Here is a 10,002-nt window from a genome sequence, read left to right as displayed (position 1 = left end):
CAGTTACACCTTCTCAAATTCTTCATTGCAGGTTCACAAATCCTATTCTACAAATCACTAAGAAACTCGTACGCTCACATTTTTGCTACAGTTGCTGCAGTGAATATGGTACAAAACGCATTTACACACCCGCATCAAAAAATGTGAAGTCACGGAGAAGTTTTGCTCATCCGCAAATCAGTATGTGAATTCATCCGATGAGAGTTGAACACTTGTAGAATATCTTCTCACAAATGTCTTGTAGCCTATATTTTTCTAGCACAAACACAAGTACATAACTACAACTGCTTGAATCTGCTGCGACGAGTCTCAAACACTGTTTTTCGCTTACAAGTGACAAGTTTCGCGCGCTCTCCCTTTTGCACCATTCATCAATGTAAAATGTGGAGCAAAAGTGAGCTGTGCATCTGTAGAGGCAGTGGGCGGAGCCTACATGAATATTCATGAGTTTCCCGGGCATGCGCGCGGATCTGATCATTTTAGTTCACGCTCCTCGTTTCTCAGCAGGTTTAATGGATTATTTCAAAAAAGGTAAATATAGATTTAGCGCGAACTTAAACTACAATTGTGTATCGTTTCGTAGGGTTTATAATGTTTTTATTAATTTGCAAGTTTTGTGCATTCATCAATGACTGAATGATTGCAGGCATTCACTTCGTGTAGGCCTAGGATATATAAAGCACAGCAAACTTCAACTCGTTAATTTCATTGTGCTTTTCCTTTGTACATTGCAATGCTTTAAAACGTACTCGGTTACTAACGTAACCTCGGTTCTCTCTAGAAGAGGGAACGAGTATTGCGTAAGTAGCTTACGCATCGGGAAAGTCTTCTTTCTTCGAGATCTGAAGCCAAAAAATTATCCTTAATTTTGTATTCATTGTCAACGCAGTGCAGCAGCCGACAGACCTAGGCAGGCTGTATAAGCGTGCTCATTGGCTGCTCGGCTGCAACTGCTTAAGCCTATCGGTGAGCGCTATGAACGCGGCAACCAATGAGGGCGCTTCGCGCCCTCCGCGCCCTTCTAACCGTCAGAATGGGCGTGGCCAGCGTGTATATATTCAGCGCTCACAGGCTAAAATTCTGGTTTTCGCAGTCTGAAGCGCAAAAGCTCGTGGCGCGACACGGCAGGTTACGCAATACTCGTTCCCTCTTCTAGAGAGAACCGAGGTTACGTTAGTAACCGAGTACGTTCTCTTACGAGAGGTTCTCTCGTATTGCGTAAGTAGCTTACGCATCGGGAACCCTTTGTCAACGCCGTGTGCGCCGAGCATCCAGCCCATGAATCCCAGGGGAACCGGGGAAAACACTCTGCTGGAAAATGTGGCCGGTCGAGAGACGGGCCAGCATAGTACATGCACTTCATGCAGCATATGAAATAGAGCGGCGCGGCCGGTCTATAAACATAGCAGTACAACAGTAGGGCCGGCGGAGCGAGCCCAAACAGTACATAAGCACTCATAAGGGTAGGAGAAAACGACATAGTCGGTCTCACATGAAGAGAAAAATTCCCACGCGGCAGAGAATAATGCGGGCGGCCAGCAGCGCGGGCCAGCACCGATAACAGCGCGTAACGGGAAATAGGAAACAGAACGGATCAGCCGGTCTGAGTCAAACACTTCACCCTGAGTAGTTACCAGAATAGCGCCAGCATATGAACGTAGTCTGCACACGGGAGCTGGGCAGAGCATACATGTCACTTATACTGACAATATTTTTGCCTGTAGGGCAGGAACTTCCAGGTTATAAAACCTCACGAATGTAGACGGGGAGGCCCAGCCCGCCGCCATACAAATGTCGTGGATAGAAATTCCGCTGGACCAGGCCCACGACGAGGCCATGCCTCTAGTGGAATGGGCTCTGATGCCCAGAGGGCACTGCAGGTGTTTGGAGGCATAAGCTGCTGCTATTGCGTCCACTATCCACCTGGACAAGCTCTGCTTCGAGGCGGCAAGACCCTTGGTGCGTCCGCCGAAGGAAACAAAGAGCTGCTCTGAACGCCTGAAAGCGGCGGAGCGCGTGTTGTAAACTCTCAGCGCCCGGACAGGGCATAGGAGGTTATCACTGTCCCCACCATCGGATGCTGGCAGAGCCGAGAGGGAAATAACTTGTGCCCTAAACGGGGTTCCAATCGCTTTGGGGATGTAACCGTGCCTCGGTCTGAGAATGACTTTCGAGTCATTCGGCCCGAACTCGAGACATGCAGGGCTAACAGATAGCGCGTGCAAATCACCCACTCGTTTGACTGAAGACAGAGCTATCAGAAAAACGGTTTTAAGCGACAGATACTTTAGATCCGCGGATTCAAGCGGTTCAAAGGGAAAAGCCTTTAGGGCCGCCAGGACCAAGGACAGATCCCACGAGGGAACCGAGGGGGGCCGCGGGGGGTTCATCCGTCTAGCTCCTCTGAGGAAGCGGATAATGAGCTCATTCCTTCCCATTGCCCGGCCGAGCGTCGTCTCAGCGAACGCTGTAATAGCGGCCACATATACTTTGAGCGTGGAAGGGGATCTGCCCTTTTCCAACAGCTCTTGCAAGAAGGAGAGCACCCGCGGAACCCCGCATGCGCGCGGATCCAGGTTTTGAGTAGCGCACCATTTAGAAAACACCGACCATTTAGACGCGTAGAGCCGTCTCGTGGAGGGGGCTCTAGACTGCGTGATCGTGTTCACGGCCCCTTCTGACAGGTCAACGGGTATCCGTTGATCACCCATGCATGCAGCGACCAGCGCTCTGGATGGGGATGCCAGATCGATCCAGCGGCTTGGGAGAGGAGATCCTTTCTCACCGGGATCGGCCATGGGGGTGAGTGCGACAGCCTCACTAGCTCTGGGTACCAAGTTTGGTTTTCCCATCGCGGGGCTATAAGCAGCACTGAGTGGTGCGTTTCTCTGATCCTCTAAATGACCTGTGGCAACAGGGAGATCGGAGGAAAAGCATACAGCGGGAGGCTGGGCCATGTCTGGGACAGCGCGTCTTCGCTCTTCAAATAAAACTTCAGGCATTGAGCATTGTCTTTCGACGCAAAGAGGTCGATTTCCGCTCTGCCGAATAGGCGCCAGAGAAACTGGACTGTCTGGAGGTGCAGAGACCATTCTCCCGGGGGAATGTTGTCCCTGGACAGTCTGTCTGGACCGACATTCAGGTGGCCCGGTACGTGCGCGGCTTTCAGCGAGCGCAGCGAGCGGTAAGCCCACACGAGAAGGCGTTCTGTCAGCCTGCACAGATTCCTGGATCTGACACCGCCCTGTCGGTTCACATAGGATACCACGGACATGTTGTCCGAGCGGACTAGCACATGGTGATCCCGTATGAATGGGAGGAAGCGCCTGAGCGCGTTCTCGACCGCTATCATCTCCAAACAGTTTATGTGGAGGCATTTTTCCCGGTCTGACCATAGGCCAAAAGCCGGTTTGCCCTCGAACAGAGCGCCCCAGCCTGAGGTGGAAGCGTCCGTCGAGATAATTTTGCGGTGTGAGATAGCTCCCATTGTCACTCCCCGCTGGTACCAGTCGGCCGCTAACCAGGGCTTCAGAGCTGAAACGCAGCTCTGAGTCACTCTGATGCGAATACCGCCGGAAGCCCATGCTCTGTGAGGCACTCGGGCATTCAGCCAGCATTGTAGCGGGCGCATTCGTAAAAGACCCAGCCGAAGCACTGCTGCGGCTGAGGCCATACAACCCAGTAGCCTCTGAAATGTTTTGAGAGGTACGGTGCTGCCCGGCCGGAGAGACGCGGCCAGGCGTCGAATGCAGCGCGCGCGCTGTGTCGACAGACGGGCCGTGTACTGATATACCTGACCGTCGAAGGCGAATCTCAAGAATGGCCTGTGACGGGGTATTATCAGGATCTGAAAAGCACGCGTCTTTTAGATCGAGAGATATAAACCAGTCCCTCGGGCGAATTTGCGCGAGAATTTGTCTGGTTGTGAGCATTTTGAACGGTCTTCTCATAAGAGCCTCGTTCAAACGTCTCAGATCCAAAATTGGTCTGAGTGCTCCGTCCTTCTTGGGAACGAGGAAATAACGGCTGTAAAAGCCCGACTCGCTCATGGAAGGGGAAACCGGTTCCATAGCCCTTTTGCACAGAAGTGTATTTCTGCTCGAAGTAGATGTGCTACTTCCCCATTCACTCTGGTCTCGATACGCGCTTGAAAGCGCGGAGGGCGGCGAGCGAACTGCAGAGTATAGCCCTGTTTTACTGTGCTTAGCACCCGTTCTGATGCGCCTGGAATAGTTTCCCACGCTTTTGCGTGTGCAGCCAGGGGCAGAATGGCCTCCGGGCTCCGATCGCCGCGCATCGCGGGCTCGAGAGCTCGAAACGGAGGGGCGGGCGCGGCGCGCGCGCTCTTGGTGCTTAGATACGGCAGATCGCACGCAGCGATAGCTGGCCGTTTTACACACAGTGTCCCGGTGGCTTTAGACGGGGAACATAAAGTGTGAGGCGCGACGCGCGATGGCGGCGTCGGGGCGAAAATGTTCGTTAGTATGTGTGAGCGCTCGAGGGCGGGCACAGGAGTTACATTCAGGGGCGGGCGCGGCGCGCGCGCTCTTGGTGGTTAGATACGGCGGATCGCACGTAGCGATAGCTGGCCGTTTTACACACAGTGTCCCGGTGGCTTTGGACGGGGAACATATAGTGTGAGGCGCGAAAATGTATGTGTGAGCGCTCGAGGGCGGGCACAGGACTCACATTTAAAACATGACCGGTCGTGCAAGGCCGTGTGACAGAGCGGGCAGTGAGTAGGTGTGGGCACGGAGAAGTGGACACGTGACCTACTTTTAACACTAAAGCGGCTTTTGCCTGCTTCATGAGAGTGGGCTCTGAGAGACACGGGATGTATAGTGCTTGTGTACAGGGGTGAGCACAGAACGTGGGCACATTCACTGTACTAGAAACACATACGGCGTCAGCCGTGCAACCAGACATTATGCTCTTTTGACATTTTCTGGGTTGCCGTGAGAACGGCGGATGCGCGCAGGCGAGCGAGTAGATACCGGCTCGTTGACTGCGGGGTAAACAGCTGCAGTAGCCGTGGCAACGGGGACTGACAGAGCGTTAAGCTTCGACGGTGGTCCAGCCGCAGGGCTGCGGGATTTAACCGTCTTTTCTTCTCTCGTGTTTAGACGCTCAAAAAAATACTCGAGCACTCTGAGAAGGTGTGGTGCGAGGGGCGGGTTCGCTTTCTGTAAGTAAGAAAGACTGGCCGCGAGCTCGGAGAAGCAAGCAGCATAAATTTTATTTTCCCCGAGAGCTGGGATCGAACGCGGGTCTCTCGCATGAAAGCGTATGATTCTGCCACTGAGCCACAGGGGAATCACATAGGCTTTCAGTTAGCGCGAGCATATAAAAAAACGACCTCTTGTGTCGCGTCGGCGTTCGTTTGCAGGCGAGCGTGTGTTTAAAACAGGCTCGTTTACTGCAATAGTAATATTTCCAGTCGCCTGAACTTAAGAGGGGACTGAGAAATGTGTGAGGATTGGCGGTTGTCCAGCCGTAGCGAGACTAACACACTCTCTTCTCTTTTCGCCGGTGAGTGAGGCGCGCACGCTGAACGCTGCTCGTGACCGTCCGCTTTGTCATCCCTTGAACGGCGCAATCTGCACGGCCCAACGAGGGAGAGAGCGGGCTTGTTTTCTGTATGTAAGAAAAACTGGCCGCGAGCTCGGAGAAGCGAACAGCATAAACTTTAACTGCCGCGAGAGCGGGGATCGAACCCGGGTCTCTAGCTTGACAGTCTAGGATTCCGCCACTGAGCCACAGGAGAGAATACATTAGTATGCGGTTAGCGTCATCATGTCTTGTGACAGCGTTTGCTTGCAGGCGAGCGTGTATTTATAACAGGCTCGTATACTGCAATAGTAACAATTCCAGTCGCCTGAACTTAAGAGGGGACTGAGAAATGTGTGAGAATGGAGGTTATAGTCCAGGCCACGGCGGGACGAAAACACTCTGTTCCCCTTTCACCAGTGACGCGCGAGGACGGAGTAGCTTTCTTGTAACGTAAAGAAAGCTCAGACCGTCCGCTCCTGCCATCCCTTGTGAGCGGCGCAGTTTGCGCGGCTCGAACAGAGGGAGAGGAAACTCGCTCCGAGACCGTCCGCTCCTGCCATCCCTCGTGAGCGGCGTATTGCACGGCTCGAACAGAGGGAGAGGAAACTCGCTCCGAGACCGTCCGCTCCTGCCATCCCTCGTGAGCGGCTCAGTTTGCGCGGCTCGAACAGAGGGAGAGGAAACTCGCTCCGAGACCGTCCGCTTCTGCCATCCCTCGTGAGCGGCTCAGTTTGCGCGGCTCGAACAGAGGGAGAGGAAACTCGCTCCGAGACCGTCCGCTTCTGCCATCCCTTGTGAGCGGCGTATTGCACGGCTCGAACAGAGAGAGAGTACGGGTATCTATCACATTCACCTCATCTCCTGACGCGGCGGCGGCGCGGGCAGAGCCGGCGGTTGAGCGGCCGGGAGGGAGAGGGCGAGAGAGAGCTCGAGGGAGAGGTTCCGGCGAGCTCCTCAGTCACAACAGTCTCCGGTGGTCGCTGCGAGCGGCGCTTCTTATTGCGCGGCCCGGCAGGGACAGGCGGAGCGACAGCTTGGTCGAAAGCTTCAAGTCGAGCCCGCAGGGTCGACATTGAAAGCTCTTCGCACTCGGAGAGTGCGGTGGCGGCGTGCCCGCGGCCCAGTCGGAGAGCGCAGAGAGGTGGCGGTCTCCGTAGCTGAGCGGGGCGCGGCACGAGCCGCAAAAACGAGGCGTTTTTACAAAAACGCCTCGTGTTCTTTTAGAGTACACACAGAAACAGTAATAATGTAAAGGATATGTCGCCGGATAGCGTAGCAGGCACGGATGGCTGAAGGCGGCGAAGACGGCCGGCTTCCTCAGGCGCTGTCCTAAGCTTGCTGGTCGCTGGTTTCAACGGCGGCGGCTCTCAAGATCCAGCGATGCGAAGAGCGTCGCTGAAGACAAGAAAATCAGAATTTTAGCCTGTGAGCGCTGAATATATACACGCTGGCCACGCCCATTCTGACGGTTAGAAGGGCGCGGAGGGCGCGAAGCGCCCTCATTGGTTGCCGCGTTCATAGCGCTCACCGATAGGCTTAAGCAGTTGCAGCCGAGCAGCCAATGAGCACGCTTATACAGCCTGCCTAGGTCTGTCGGCTGCTGCACTGCGTTGACAATGAATACAAAATTAAGGATAATTTTTTGGCTTCAGATCTCGAAGAAAGAAGACTTTCCCGATGCGTAAGCTACTTACGCAATACGAGAGAACCTCTCGTAAGAGAACTGTCTTTTGTTATCATTTGTTAATTGTCACTGCAATAAAATGAAAGTTTCATGCGTTTTAGGAAGGACTGTTCCAGTGCACCTATACAACCAGTCTACTGGTGGGAGGGGAAGCGAAAGAAACCTAAAATTCTCGGGACAGCAGCATTTGTCCAAAATTTAATCTTAACCGTTCTATTTCATCAGAAACGATCTGTAAACAGGACTTTAAGTGTAAAATACCGAACTTGTCCTTTAAGTTTTTGAAGTGACTGTGCTGTTCCTGACTGGTGCAGAGGCAGTGAATGACACGACACAAACTGCATTCACTAGTGTTTTCCAGACTAGACTTTATTTGCTTGTGCCCTATACATTCAAAGGATTCGTTAACAATGAATGTAAAACTTACCGAGCATGATGATCCTTGGAGTGATGGGGAGAGACAGCTGGGCCTCTGCGTCTGCAGGACTAGTAATCACCTATGAATGCCAGCAAAGATAAGTGTTACTTGAAACAAGCTAGACGGTATATTATCTCCAGGGTAGAAAAAGCTTTTTGAAATTTGTTGATAAGGAAGCAACGGGACATACAGTACTGTGCAAAAGTCTTAGGCATGTTAATACCCCCCCCCCCCCCCCCAAAAAAAAGCTTTTAAGTCAGTTATTTATATCTTTTGCTGTAGTGTGTCAGTAGGAAATATCAGTTTACATTTCCAAACATTCTTTTTGCCATTAATTGTACTAATCCAGTGAGATTTGTATGCACAAGGAGTCTGACAACAGCCGGTATGATCTGATCTCACCATCATCGAGTCCGTCTGTGATTACATAAAGAAACAAAAAAAAACTGAAACAGACTAAACTGCGGGAACGTCTCCGAGACGCTTGAAGAAACCTTCCTTTATTACAATTAATGGCAAAAAGAACGTTTGGAAATGTAAACTGATATTTCCTACTGACACGCTACAGGAAAATATATAAATAAACTTAAAACCATTTTTTTTTTTGGATTAACATGCCTAAGACTTTTGCACAGTTTTTGTTGCTCCGAAGTACCACACTAACTTTATGCCAGGCTACATCAATTTTCTCTGAATTAAAATATTGTGCACACAGTGGACAACAGTAACTTTACCCAGCATGCTCTACAAAAGAATTGAGATAGAAGCTTGCACCATGTGGGTTATAGTGTGAGGTCTATCAATGAAAAAGTGCTCAACCACCAATAACATAAAGGTGCCCTCAAACAATATACCTGGCCTGAAACCCATTGCGTCAAACTATTAAAGGAGAACTCTGGTCAATTTTAACATTGAGCTCATTTTTTTGTACATTTGGAGTGCTGTCAATACAGAGAACAACGACAAAAATCGGTGTTGCCTACACCGAGTTATTCTATTTTTAAATTTGCACCCTGTTGACTTCAATGGGGCAAGTACTAAACCTGCTTTTAGCCTCTTAACATCCTTGATGTGTCATTACAAGTGCACAGAAAATGTGAGTGATTCCTTCTGAGTGAACACGAGTGAATCTGACTGCAGTAGATGTGAAAGATATGAATAAAAATGATGTTATTTAAGCCAGCGCAAATACCTGTGTTTACATCCTGTTTTCGGTTGAAGTCCAAAGTAGTCGATTGCCGAGTTCACGCGCATAGGTTTAGTTACCTTTGATCACGCGCGTGAACTCGGCAATCGACTACTTTGCCGACTACAGCACGGCCAACGTTTACGAGCCTTGTAACGTAACCTAACAGGGCAGCTCTAATGTTAACGTCCATTACAGGGTTTTTTCCTGCATTGGAAATTTTTGCCAAAGCCTTATTTTATGGGTCAGTGATGTAGAATAGAATGACTGCTGTGGCGCCCAGAGGGTTTCGACCTCCTGCTTGGTGGACGGCTTCCACATCTTGACTACCTCCTCTGCTTTGGGGCAATTGGTCGTCCACCCCTCCTGACCAATCACCCTTGCCACTTTTGCAGGTATAGGCCTCCACAGACTGAAGTAACCTGAAAGACAGAATGACAAGACTTTACTCATGCAAGTCATTAGTTACAGCGAATGTTCATTGGGCTATTTCTATACTACAAATACAGACATTCAATACTGTATTGCTTGCAGTACTTACAGTATGCAATATATTTGCTGTACTGAGTGAATTATTTACTTTTATTTATGGCAAAATTATTTTCTATATGCAATGAATATTTTTTTCTCTGTAACTACATGCCCTGGACGCTGTGTTCTCAATTTTTTGATGTAGTGTCTAATGAATGCTGATGAGTGTTTATATATTGACTGGTTGTGTTTATGTTTTGAAAGCATTGTTTGATTTTGAGAACAGATCAAATGGTTTTGAGGCATGTGTTTGATTTTGCCAGAAGAGTCAGGGGTTTTGTGAATGTAGTTTAAAGACTGGGTTTTGTGTTTAAAGTTTTGAGAATATGGGTGAAGGTTTCAAGAAATGTGTCTTAGCGATTGTGAAATACTGTATTACATTTAAAACATTGGTGGTAAGCAAACTACTCTTTGTGTCACAATGAAACTTACAGCTTCCTCAGCCTGGCTCAAGGCAACCCTCATACCAACCGAGGTTCTTCTCTGTGTTCGCAGTATCACCCTACTGACACGGCCCACCCACTCCGCATCCTTGAAAACATTGAAAAGCTGTCATTAAAAATTAGTGAGTAAGTGAGTGAGTGAGTGAGTGAGTGTGAGTGAGTGAGTGAGTGTGTGTGTAAGTGAGTGATT

Source organism: Scardinius erythrophthalmus, assembly GCF_964197995.2.
Source record: "Scardinius erythrophthalmus genome assembly, chromosome: 1".
Classification (NCBI taxonomy): domain Eukaryota; kingdom Metazoa; phylum Chordata; class Actinopteri; order Cypriniformes; family Leuciscidae; genus Scardinius; species Scardinius erythrophthalmus.
This window is presented reverse-complemented; position numbering follows the sequence as displayed.